At 47.5% G+C, this 13,301-nt stretch overlaps 1 protein-coding gene across 1 annotated transcript in view; it reads left to right on the top strand.

Annotated features, from left to right (window-relative positions):
• The window catches only part of TPRN (taperin), an 86,118-nt gene that overhangs the window by 30,112 nt on the left and 42,705 nt on the right, over window positions 1-13,301 (top strand). The gene's annotated exons all lie outside the window — the stretch shown is intronic.

The raw sequence follows: 13,301 nt of genomic DNA, 5'->3' as shown, positions 1-13,301 counted from the left end.
TATCTCCATCCTCCTGGGATCCCCTTGGACTCCGCAGAATTTCTGTGTAGCACTTGACTGCAGCAGCTACAGCCAGTAGATAGAACCTAAGCATACTAACTAGGCAGAGCTCTGGGTTTCTGACCCTGAAATAACTAAGAAAAAGGACCATTTAAATGAAGGGCTCCTTTTATCAAGCCGCGCTAGCGGTTTAACGCGCATGATAGCACACGTTAAACCGCCGGACGCGCTAGCCACTACCGCCTCCTCTTGAGCAGGCGGTAGTTTTTGGCTAGCGCGGGGATTAGCGCGTGATGAAAAGTCACGCGTGTTAACCTCGCTAGCGCGGCTTGATAAAAGTAGCAATAAATGATTAATTTATAGAGCGGGTACGGTTTCGCAGACTTGGATGGACCATTCGGGTCTTCATTTGCCGTCATTTACTATGTTACTATGAATTATGGTAATCTTTTTTTTTTCCCCTCAAGAGACTATTTCATAAACGAGAGGTTGGTAAAAAAGTTCTGTTGCTTTCTGCTTCTTCTGCTGGATAGATTTTTATCTTAAAATCTGAGTTACTTATATTTCTGGGTGACTGTCTGGTGGGTATCACTTTTGTCCTGCAGTGAAGAAGTTTGTTGTTTCCCATTCCTTCAGGACATTATTTTTAAACCTGTGTGAGGAAAACTTTAATTTTGAAAAGATCTTATGATTGCTGGTTTTATAATTGAGGAAGGGCTTGGAATAGGGTTTTTACAATTATCTTTTCCTTTGAGGGAGATTAGATAGGAAAGAACATTTAGTTAGATTTTAGGTTTCCCTTTTTAAGTTTTAAAGGTAGGGAGGGAGTAGGAAACTTCAGACTTCAAGCAAGTGCGCGCTAAGAAGGTACCCACCAGCGGGTGCTTAAATTGTACTTATGAAGCCGGGCACATTTTCCAAATGCCTCTTCCTGGTATATTAGTCATGGTTACACCAATTAGGAGCTGTTTTGATACGCCAGATAGCGTATCAAAGCACTCCTGATTGGTGTAACCATGACTTTAGTACCAGGAAGAGGCGGTTGGAAAATATTGCAAATTACTGAGTCCATTATTTGCGAACTGTGAATTCGTGGGGGTTTACGGTATATTTAAGTGCATAATATATATATATTTTTTTTACATTTGCATTTTTTTACATTTGCATTTAACTTTAATTCCCCCTGGTGTCCTAAATATTTGGGTGAATTTTTTTTCTATGTTAACCTTTGTCTTCTTCTGGGGAAAGGGTTTTTTAAAATAATTAACCCTATGTTTTCTATAGCTACTGAAATATTTTACCCCAGGGGAGAACAAGGCTACCCGCTTAGATTTCTTTGTAATATAGTGGTGTATCAAATTAAATAAATCTGTAATCTGTACTTGGAGAAATTCATTTATTTCTATGATAAGCAGCATAAAATCTGTTTTATTCTTTTGGGACCTTGCCAAGTACTTGTGATCTGGATTGACCACTGTTGGAAACAGGATACTGGGCTTGATAGACCTTTGGTCTGTTCCAATATGGCAACTCTTTGTTCTTTTTCTACTTCTAAGGATCTCAGAACTAGTGCTGCCTGATTCGGGAAAAAAAATTTCGATTTGAATTCAGCCTACTGAATTGGTTTTTTGATTCGATTTTCCTGCCCAATTGGGTGGGTTTTTTTGTGTTTTTTTTTTTTCAAACATCCTGGGTTTATTTTATAGCCTCTTCATCCCCTTTGCCTTCTCCTAACCACACTGGTGCTGTGGTGTAAACAAAATAAACAAACAAAAAAGACTTTTCCTCTCTCTCTTAAATCCTAGCTCACGTTTGCGGTCTAACACCAGCTCTGGCAGGATACACGTTTCAAATCTGACATATTGTAATTACAAAATGGAAAATAAAATTAGTTTTTCTACCTCTTGTTGTCTGGTCATTATTCAAATCTTGTTGGTCCCAGGCTCTGGTTGTCTTCTGATAACTTGCTTGCCAGGGTCTCCTTCTTTCTTCTTTCTCCGTTCTAACCATCCATCTGCCATTTCTGTCCTCCCCTTCCATTTCCCTTCCCTCCTCCGGAGGTCTGACATCTTTCTTTTTTTTTTTTTGTTTCCATCCACAGATTTGCCTTTTCTTAACTACCCTTTCAACCAGCATCTCTCCCTCCTTCCCCACCATTCCAGGGTCCACCATCTCTCCCTTTCTTTTCCCAACTACTCTCCTATCTACTATCTCTATCCCCCCTCCACACCATTTCTTGCATCCAACTTCTCTCCCTTTCTATTCCTTCCCTCCCTAAATCCCATTGTCCATCATCTCTCGTCCTTCTCCTCTATTTTTAGACCCATTATTTCTTCCCCCCCAAAGTCCGGCATATGCACATCTCTTTGAACCCTCCTTCCCTCCCTCCGTGTACTTCTACACCAGGGCCCCCCTCCCCTGAAGGCCTGCAGCCCTGCACCTCCCCCCTCAAGGCCTATACCCCCATCCCTGAAGGCCTGTCCCCCTTTGAAGGCCTGCCTGTCCTCCCTGAAGGCCTATGCCACGACCACTGGCCTCTCCCCTCTTTGAAGTCCTGTCCCCCTCCTTAAAGGTCTGCACTGTGCACTCCCCTTTAGAGGCCTGTTCCCCCCTTAAAGGCCTGCACCCCCCCCCGAAGGCCTGCCTGTCCCCCCTGAAGGCCTATGCCACCATCCCTGGCCTGTCCCTCCCCCCCCCCCCCCCCCCGTTAAAGGCCTGTTCACCCCTTGAAGGCCCAAAATGAAACGGGGGAAACAAAACCACACACTCAAAAGCACAGAACCAAAGTGGAATTGTCATTGAGTCATTGGATGAATTTATGAGGCTTTGGATGAATAAAGGCATTTGGATCTATCAGATAAGTTGAAGGATACTTTTGTTTGGTGCGCACCATTCTGATTCGGACAATTCCACTTTGGTTCTGTGCACCCCTTGAAGGCCTGCATCCCCCCCCCCCCCCCAAGGCCTGTCCCACCCCCTGAAGGACTGCCCCACCGAAAGACTGCGCACCCCCCCCTCCCCCGGGAAGGCCTCCGTGTTCCCCCTGGCCTCCCCGAACTGTTTACCTTACAGCTTCAGCCTGCAGCCGAAGATCGCGGTTTCAGCGTCTTTGCAGTGCAGTGCTTTGAGCTGTTTCCTCCGCCGCGATCCTGCCTCTGACATCAGAGGAGGGGCGGGATTGCAGCAGAGGAAACAGCTCAAAGCACTGCAGTGCAAATACGCTATAACAGCGATCTTCGGCTGCAGGCTGAAGCTGTAAGGTAATTCCAATTGACTTGTACCTGGTATTGTTCTTGTACTTTTATCTATTTAATATGTTTCAATATATTTTATTATGATTTTATTACTTTTATCTATTTAATATGTTTCAGTTTATTTTATTATTATTTTAGTATTTTATTACTTTTATCTATTTAATATAATTTAGGACTCCTGATGCAGACATAATTGCCGAAACATGGTTTTATATACATTGGTTACTATAAATGTGTGGCTTGTTTGAAAATCAGGCTCACTCTGCTTCTTGGAAAACTGGGATTATTCATCCTCGAGAAGAGAAGGCTGCGAGGGGACATGATAGAGACTTTCAAAATACTAAAAGGATTTGACAAAATAGAGCAAAAAACATCGTTATTCACATTGTCAAATTTGACTTGGACAAAGGGTCATGGACTGAAACTGAGGGGCACCAAGCCCAGGACAAATATCAGAAAGTTCTGTTTCTCTCAGCGAGTGGTGGACGCTTGGAATGCTCTCCCGGAGGAGCTTGTGTCGGAGACCACCATTCCAGGATTCAAGGGCAAGTTGGATGCACACCTTTTTGCAAAACATATTGAGGGGTACGGGTAAATAGGGTCTTTGGCAGGGAACATCGGGATTGGCCTCCGCGTGTGCGGGTCGCCGGACAGGATGGACCTAGGGTCTGATCCGGTGAATGGCATTTCTTATGTTCTTATGATTCCTTGGATTTGAGCAGAGTGGACTGTTTCTGTTTATTGGATCAATATCTAAAACATTCCCTAAGAAACAGATAAAATAGCTCTTCAAGAATATTCTTCAACAGTTTTTGAAAGTTCAAATTTCTCAGGTTTAATTGTCTAATGGTTCCTTCTGTTCCAACAATGTTCTTGCCGCCACGACTTCCAGAGCTGCATACATGCAGTTCAGTATTGCTTCTGTAGACTCTGGTCTGTGCCAGTTGTCCTCATTCAGTACAATTTAATCTTCGAGGCCAGCTTAACCTATGGATCAGGTGCCAATTGCCTGATGCCATGTCACCCATCTCAGCTCATATCTTAAGATATAAGATGACTTGATCACTCTCGGGCTCCTCCCTCTTCCGACACTACTCCTCAGTCCCAACAGGATGTGGCTTCATAGGCCAGCTGCTGCGATGAAGGAGGGCCCGCCTCACTCTTGATGTTGCTGCTGCTTGATACTTATGCTGACCCTTTCTCTTTGCGGCATCTAGCCTATGAAGCTATATCCGGTTGGGACCAGGCAGAAGTGTCAGAGGAGGGAGGAGGAAACTGGTATGGGGAATGGGGTGCCAAAAAAAAGTGGGTCCAGGGCATGGTGTGCCATAACCTTTTGAGTTGGCCCTGTTCATCTTCCCCTCTGCTAGAGATCCTTGATGCCTCAAACATTTCATCCATTATTTCTCATCAGTGTAGATGCTTCTTAGCTTCACCACTTCTCTGTTCTCCCACTTATACCATAAGAACTTCAAACTCCATTCATCTTGTATTTAGAACCAGCCCTTCACCTTGGATTATGCTGCTTTCTGGACATAATATAAGAATAGCTATACTGGGTCAAACCAGTGGTCTATATAGCTCAGTGGCAGTCACATAGCCAGCAAAGATAATGTTCAGATGGACTTCCTCAGTCAGTCCTTCCTGGATCCGGGAGAATAGGATCTGGAGTAGGCTGCTTTTCAGATTCTACTGGACTAGTGAGGCCAACTGGCCTTGACCCTCCATGGCCTCAAGCAGTAATACCAAGGTAGGAGTGCTTCTTCAGTCACTGGAAAGAGTTAGATGCCCAGAGAAGAGTCATTGTGGTTTGTTTGTCTCCCTTCACCCTCCCCACCCCAGTCTCTGATAAGCCAGGTACTATGCAGGTTAGCCTAACATCCTTTGCTGATACTTCTGGTGGCCCCAGGTTGGCCTCAAAGGCCATGGTACATGGATCTGGTTTATCTGTTGGTAAATTATCTGCTTCCTCATGCCAGGCTTGCTCAGGCAGATACTGGATCTCTTCTTTCTCACCTGGAACTTTCCATTTGAAAGGCAGCATTTAATAATAATAATAGCTTTATTCTTCTATACCGCCATAGTCGTGAGACTTCTAGGCGGTTCACACTGAAGAGAGCTGGACAGTCAGCGAGTTACAATATGTTGAAGTCCGGGATACAGTATATAGAATCTTACAAAGAGCATATAGAGTCTTACAAAAGGCAGGGAAATACAGCATATAGAATCTTACAAAAGGCAGGGAGATACAGCATATAGAATCTTAAAAAGGCAGCAAAAACAGGAGTGGACATATATAGTGTTAGGTAGGTGTAGATACTTTTTTAGGTGATAATTCTGTTGAATAAGGCAGTTTTTATGGCTTTTCTAAAGGCATTATATGTCAGTCTTGCTCCTTTTATGTTGCTGTCTAACCAGTGTTGTTTGTTTGCTTGGTACATAAAAGTTCTATCCAGGAAGGTTTTGTATGTGCAGCCGGTAATGCTTGGGTATGCAAATAGATTGCTGTTTCTGGTTTGTCTCATAGGGCTGTATAGAATGAAGTGAGGTAGCAGGTATGTAGGTGCTAGTCCCCAAACCAGTTTGAAACATATGCAAGAGAACTTGAATATTATCCCAGGACAAGCAGGCAGCATATTCTTAACATATGGGTGACGTCACCGACGGAGCCCCGGTACGGACCTTTTTAACTAGAAAGTTCTAGTTGGCCGCACCGCGCATGCGCGAGTGCCTTCCCGCCCGACGGAGGAGTGCGTGGTCCCCAGTTTCTTCGTTTCCGCGGAGCGAAGAAGACGCATGTGCTTTCAACGGCTGTTGAAAACTCTCTTTTTGCCTTCCCGCTCACGCTTTTTTTGATTCTTTTTCTGTTTTTTCCCTTTCGGGTTCATTATTTTTTCTAATTTGCAAAAAAAAAAAACAACTCGTTTTTTCCTGTTTTATCAACCGGCCCCGGCGGGGCCTGTTGTCATCATACAGGCCTCCGGGTTTGATTTTGCGGAGGCCGTGTTTCCCTTCATGCCCCCCCAACCGGGCTTCAAGAAGTGCCAGCGGTGTGCACGCCCGATCTCTCTAACTGACCCACACAACTGGTGCCTGCAGTGTTTGGGTCCGGAGCATCGGGCTGACACCTGCACCCGCTGTGCTACTCTTAAGAAACGCACTCTTAAAAACCGACAGATCCAGCAGAATCTTCTATTCAGTACCGGTTCTGCTATGGATCCTGCCCCGACGTCGACGGCGCCGCAAAAATCGGCACCGACTACCTCGGCGCCGCCTGACCCTTCTTCTTCGGGGTCGATGGCACCAGGTAAGCCGGCTAAGAAGCCTTCAGCTTCCCTTGAGCGCCCTCCTACCACAGCGGCGACGCCGGTCCTCCCGACGTCCCGCCGACCCCGTAAACGCTCCGCCCCGATCTCGGTGAGTGCCTCGTCATCGGCATCCTCATCGCCGGGGCGTGGAGCGGCACCTATGGTACCGAAGAAAACAAAAACGGTACCGGTGCCTCCATTGGAGGACCGTATCACGGCCATCCTCCAGGATAAGTTACAGGAGCAGCTCCAGCAGCAACTCCAACAACTTTTGCCTACCCTATTGGCACCGCTTCTTCCGGTACCGGACCGGCCCGAGCCCCGCACATCGATTTCCGCCTCCTCGGTACCGCATAACACCTCCATGCCAGTCTTATCCGCTCAACCTGAGCTACACACTCTCGCTGCGGAAGACCCTTCCCGGGACCGGGATCGACTACGGTCCTCCCGGGACCCGGAACGGCACCGTTCCTCCCGGGACAGAGATCGACACCGCTCTTCCTCTCCCGGTACCGTTTCCATGTGATCTGGAAAATCTCTTTCCAAGACCCACCACACTGAGCCGGCCATTAGGGACCCAGACTTATGGGAACAATCCCCGCTCGGTACCGAGGAGGATGCTTCTTCCACGGATGAGGAACCCTCAATGGCGGATACCACCTCAAAGCCTGAACAATCCTCCTTTTCTAAATTCCTTCGGGAGATGTCGGCGGCCCTTTCCATACCATTAGAGTCCGACTCTAAAAAGTCCCAAGCTTTTTTAGATGCTTTGGACTTCGAACAACCCCCCAAGGAATTTCTCAAATTACCCGTCCACGATATCTTACGGGAGACTTTTTATAAAAATTGGGAAAACCCCCTCACTATCCCGGGTGCCCCTAGGAAACTGAACAGTTTATATAGAGTAATCCCTATCCCGGGGTTTGATAAGCCTCAACTACCCCATGAGAGTCTTCTCGTAGAGTCCACACTAAAAAAGACTCAGGGATCTAGTGTCTATGCCTCCACCCCTCCTGACAGAGAGGGTAAGACAATGGATAAATTCGGCAAACGCCTCTATCAAAATGCCATGCTGGCTAATAGGGCGAATAATTATACCTTCCACTTCTCTTTTTATATGAAGCACTTGGTCCAACAATTATCCGCCCTGCAGAAATACCTTCCTGAGCGTAAGATCCCGCTTTTCCAGCAGCAGATTTCTAACCTCCTTCAGCTACGAAAATTCATGGTGCGCTCTATCTATGATTCATTCGAACTCACATCTCGAGCATCTGCACTGGCTGTGGCCATGAGACGTCTCGCCTGGCTGAGGGTGTCTGACTTGGACATAAACCACCAAGACCGCCTCGCTAATGCACCCTGCCTAGGCGATGAACTCTTTGGGGAGTCTCTGGACTCAACTACCCAGAAACTCTCAGCCCATGAGACCAGAGGGGACACGCTGATAAAACCTAAAAAGAAGACTCCGCCTGCCCGACCTTACAGGCCTCACCCCTCTTATCAGCGCAGATTCTCGGCCAGACCCCTCAATCCTCCTCAACAACAGTCTCGCCGACCTCGACAACAACAGCATGCCCAGGCCCGTCCTCAATCTCAACAGCCTGCCAAGCCTCTTCCACAGTCTAAACCCGCTCAGCCCTTTTGACTCTTCTCCAGGGCATAGCCAGTCTCCAACCTTCAGTACCTCTGCCTCGACCCATCGGAGGCCGCCTCACCATCTTTCTCCAACGCTGGGAGGTCATCACATCAGACCAATGGGTACTCAGCATCATCCGTCACGGATACTCACTCAATTTCCAGACTCTTCCATCAAACAATCCTCCCGTAGAGTCTGCTTCTCACTCCTCCCAAACTCCACTCATCCTGCGGGAGGTTCAATCCCTCCTCCTCCTCAATGCCATCGAAGAAGTTCCACCAGACCAAAGAGGTCAGGGATTCTACTCCCGTTACTTCCTGGTACCCAAGAAAACGGGAGACCTTCGTCCCATCCTCGACCTCAGAGACCTCAACAAATGTTTGGTCAAGGAAAAGTTCAAAATGCTCTCCCTTGCCACGCTTTATCCTCTTCTCTCTCAACACGACTGGCTATGTTCCCTAGACCTCAAGGAGGCCTACACACACATCCCCATCCATCAGTCTTCCCGTCGCTACCTTCGCTTTCAGATACAGCACCAACACTACCAGTACAAGGTGCTGCCCTTTGGCCTTGCATCATCCCCCATGGTGTTCACCAAGTGCCTGATTGTGGTAGCGGCCTTCCTCAGGTCTCACAACCTCCAGGTGTTCCCCTACTTGGACGATTGGTTGGTGAAAGCACCTACGTCTCCACTTGTGCTACAGGCCACTCATCACACCATCTCTTTCCTCCATCTCCTGGGGTTCGAGATCAACTACCCCAAGTCGCATCTGCTTCCCACACAGCGACTTCAGTTCATTGGAGCAGTTCTCGACACCACGCTAATGAGGGCGTTTCTCCCCTCCGACTGTCAACGGACCCTGCTCCACCTCTGTCGTCAGGTGCTCCTTCATCAATCCATTCCTGCCCGACAGATGATGGTACTCCTGGGCCACATGGCCTCGACGGTCCATGTGCTCCCTCTGGCACGACTCCACCTCAGGACACCTCAATGGACTCTTGCCAACCAATGGTCACAGACCACGGATCTTCTTTCTCATCCCATCTCTGTGACATCGTCTCTTCAGCAATCTCTTCAATGGTGGTTGAACTCCTCAAATCTTTCCAGGGGTCTACTCTTTCATCTACCCCCTCACTCCATGATCATAACCACGGATGCCTCCCCCTATGCGTGGGGAGCTCACCTGGGAGATCTACGCACCCAGGGACTCTGGACCCCTCAGGAGCGTCAACATCACATCAATTTCCTGGAACTCAGAGCCATGTTCTATGCTCTCAAGGCCTTCCAGCACCTTCTCTGCCCTCAGGTTCTTCTCCTGTGCACAGACAATCAAGTCGCCATGTACTACATAAACAAGCAAGGTGGCACCGGATCTCGCCTCCTTTGTCAGGAGGCTCTCCGCATCTGGATCTGGGCCACGGCCCGCAATCTCTTCCTCAAGGCTGTCTATATCCAGGGCGAACAGAACTCCTTGGCTGACAATCTCAGCCGCATCCTTCAACCGCACGAGTGGACTCTGGACCCTTCAACACTCCACTCCATCTTTGCTCGCTGGGGCACTCCGCAGGTGGACCTCTTTGCAGCGCCTCACAACCATCAGCTGCCCCAGTTCTGTTCCAGACTCTTCTCTCCTCATCGTCTGACCCCAGATGCATTCCTGCTCGACTGGACGGATCGGTTTCTCTATGCCTTTCCTCCCCTACCTCTGATGTTGCGGACGTTATCCAAACTCCGCAGGGACAGGGCCACCATGATTCTCATCGCTCCTCGGTGGCCTCGCCAACACTGGTTCTCCCTCCTGCTTCAGCTCAGCTCCAGGGAGCCCATTCCTCTTCCTGTGTTTCCTACTCTACTTACGCAGCAACGTCAGTCTTTACTGCATCCCAATCTGTCTTCGCTCCACCTGACAGCTTGGTTTCTCTCGGGCTGACCTCTCCAGAGCATCTGTCTCAGCCTGTCCGTCGCATTTTGGATGCCTCCAGGAAACCGGCCACCCTCCAATGTTACCATCAGAAGTGGACCAGGTTCTCCTCTTGGTGTCTACTGCATCATCACGATCCCACCTCATTAGCGGTGGAAACTGTACTGGACTATTTGCTCTCTCTGTCCGACGCTGGCCTCAAGTCTACCTCAATCAGAGTCCACCTCAGTGCCATTACTGCGTTTCATGAGCCTATCCTCGGAAAACCTCTCACGGCTCATCCACTGGTTTCCCGGTTCATGAGAGGCCTCTTCAATGTCAAACCACCTCTGAAGCCCCCTTCTGTTGTCTGGGACCTGAATGTGGTTTTATCAGACCTCATGAAACCCTCTTTTGAGCCTCTTGCCACAACTTCGCTCAAACTTCTAACATGGAAGGTACTTTTCCTCATTGCCATCACCTCTGCCAGGAGGGTTAGTGAGTTGCATGCACTGGTCGCCGATCCACCATTCACTGTTTTTCACCATGACAAGGTGGTTCTGCGTACCCATCCTAAATTCCTTCCCAAGGTGGTCTCGGCTTTTCACCTCAACCAGTCCATTGTGTTGCCTGTTTTTTTCCCTAAACCCCATTCTCATCCTGGGGAACAGGCGTTGCACACCCTGGATTGTAAGCGTGCCCTTGCATACTATCTTGATCGTACCAGGGCTCACCGCTCGTCCCCTCAGCTCTTTCTGACCTTCGATCCTAACCGTCTAGGTCGTCCTGTCTCTAAACGGACGCTTTCCAACTGGCTTGCTGCCTGTATCGCGTTCTGTTATGCTCGGGCCGGTCTCTCACTGGAAGGTGCTGTCACGGCCCACAGGGTCAGAGCTATGGCTGCTTCTGTGGCTTTCCTCCGTTCCACGCCCATCGAGGAAATCTGCAAGGCTGCCACTTGGTCCTCAGTTCACACGTTCACTACTCACTACTGTCTGGATGCCTTCTTCAGACGGGATGGACACTTCGGCCAATCTGTATTACAAAATTTATTTTCCTAATGGCCAACCATCCCTCCTCCCTCTCTGTTAGCTTGGAGGTCACCCATATGTTAAGAATATGCTGCCTGCTTGTCCTGGGATAAAGCACAGTTACTTACTGTAACAGGTGTTATCCAGGGACAGCAGGCAGATATTCTTACGTCCCACCCACCTCCCCGGGTTGGCTTCTTAGCTGGCTTATCTTAACTGGGAACCACGCACTCCTCCGTCGGGCGGGAAGGCACTCGCACATGCGCGGTGCGGCCAACTAGAACTTTCTAGTTAAAAAGGTCCGTACCGGGGCTCCGTCGGTGACGTCACCCATATGTTAAGAATATCTGCCTGCTGTCCCTGGATAACACCTGTTACGGTAAGTAACTGTGCTTTATTCGCGCCTCCATTGGTAGCCAGTGAAGCAGTCTGTAGTAGGGGCTAACATGGTCGCTCTTTTTCAATCCAAATATCAAGAGGACTGCTGTGTTTTGGACAATCCTGTGCGGACCGCTGTGTTTTGGACAATCCTGTTTCCTTACAGTTTTTTTGGGTATACCCATGTAAATGATATTGCAGTAGTCCAGTGTTGAAAGCACTAGTGATTGCACCAGTAGTCTGAATGATAGTGGGTTGAAATATTTTTTGATGGACCTTAATTTCCATAGTGTCAGGAAACATTTTTTTACCACTATGTTCGTGTGTTTCATCATTGTCAAATGTGTGTCTAGTGTGACTCCCAATATTTTTATTGTTTTAGTAATGCATGATCTTTTATATGTAACATTGTATTGGTAATTTTGTCTGTTGGGCTTGCAAGGAAGACTTTTGTTTTTTCTGTGTTTAGTTTCAGCTTGAAGTTTATTGTCCAGTGTTCTATTTCGGTCATAATTTGAGAAATGTATTCTGAGGTCTTGTTCGTTATGCTGTTTACTGGGATTAAAATGGAAATGTCATCTGCATATATGTAGTAGATTAGGTATAGCTTTTTTAGGAGGTGATTTGCCACCCTGCTTAAGAGCCTACAAGTCTTCCACTTTCCTGGCCTGTATCCATGTTTGAAAAGTTTTTGAGATCTGGTCTGTCCAATGTTCTTTCCCATTGGAAAGCAAAGATTTCAGAGGTTCTTGGGTTTCTGCAGCAAGTATTTGACAAGGGGATGATGCTGAATTTGATTAAGATTCAGTTAGTGGCTCTCTTGTTTTTGAGAAAAAATCCTGGGTCTTTCCTTCACCATGCATGGGGTCATTGCGCACATTTTGGAAGAGGTCACTGTTTTTGCATCTTCTTGTTTTTCCATCTCTTTCCTCTTGGGATTTGAAATAAATGCTGAATGTTCTTGGCTCCATTCTTTGAGCCTCTGAAGTCTGCCTCCCTTAAGGACCTCACTCTGAAGACACTTCCTGGTGTCAATTGTGTTGGCAGGAAGGTTTAAGAGCTTCAGGCTTTGTCCTGTTGGGACCGTATCTCTCCTTCTAGGAGGATTCTTTGTCCATCAACAGTTTCTTATCTTCTCCTTAGAGGGACCTTCCCCTTTCATATGAATCAGGAGATATGTCTGCTCTCCTTTATGGATGAATGATTGGACTCTGCTTGATGTTCAGACGTTTGCTTAAGTACTTGTGGGAGATTAATTTTTTGCCTCTTGGATCATATTTTTGTTCTTTCCCATGGCCCTAGGAAGAGCCAGGCAGTGTTTAAAGCTGCCATTATCCATTGGTTCAAGGCAGACTATGTTTGAGAGCTGAATGTGTCCAATATTGAGAGTTCACTCAACTCGGACACAGGCAGTTTCTCCTGAGGACATCTGTTGAGTGGAAATGTCATAGCGCCATTCCTTTATGAAGTATTACTTATTGGATGTGCCCATTTGGTAGAGCCATCATTCAGAGGGCCTTGTCTTCCCTTACCTTTCAGTCTGCTTGGGGCTAAGCAGAGGCTAAGGAAGATGAAATTTAATCATAAATGTTCCTTTTATTTGAGCTGTACCATCGTTAAACCCTCTCTCAGAAAACTGTGGTTGCCAGGACTCTTGGGGATCTTGTTGTTTCTCTTCAGTAGCCTGTTTTTAAAAAATGAAAACAAATGTGATTCATTATAGCTGAAGTGTAGGGTATATATGTATGCTTAATTGTATGCTTTTTGCTGTTTGGTAGAGGCATGCTGGAGCT

The sequence above is a fragment of the Geotrypetes seraphini genome, chromosome 10 (genome assembly GCF_902459505.1).
Source record: "Geotrypetes seraphini chromosome 10, aGeoSer1.1, whole genome shotgun sequence".
NCBI lineage: Eukaryota > Metazoa > Chordata > Amphibia > Gymnophiona > Dermophiidae > Geotrypetes > Geotrypetes seraphini.
The sequence above is the reverse complement of the archived record's forward strand: the minus strand, read 5'-3'. Positions and strand labels throughout refer to the sequence as shown.